Consider the following 240-nt stretch of genomic DNA (forward strand, 5'->3'; position numbering starts at 1 on the left):
TTATTAACCATCAGACAAATGTAATAGTCTATGTGTGTATATATACATATACATATATATGATCCATCTTTATTGATTCATGTCTTGAAAAAGAAAAATTTGTGGAAAAGATATGGAGAAACAAATCTTTGAGAATTTAGGAATGAGGCCCTCTTTTATTTTTAATCATTCAAAGGCTTCCAAAACAGTATTGCAAGCCAGTTGCTTCCAGGTTCAGAGAGTTCAATTTAAGAACTCATA

Source organism: Notamacropus eugenii, chromosome 3 (genome assembly GCF_028372415.1).
Source record: "Notamacropus eugenii isolate mMacEug1 chromosome 3, mMacEug1.pri_v2, whole genome shotgun sequence".
In the NCBI taxonomy this organism is placed as follows: Eukaryota; Metazoa; Chordata; class Mammalia; order Diprotodontia; family Macropodidae; genus Notamacropus; species Notamacropus eugenii.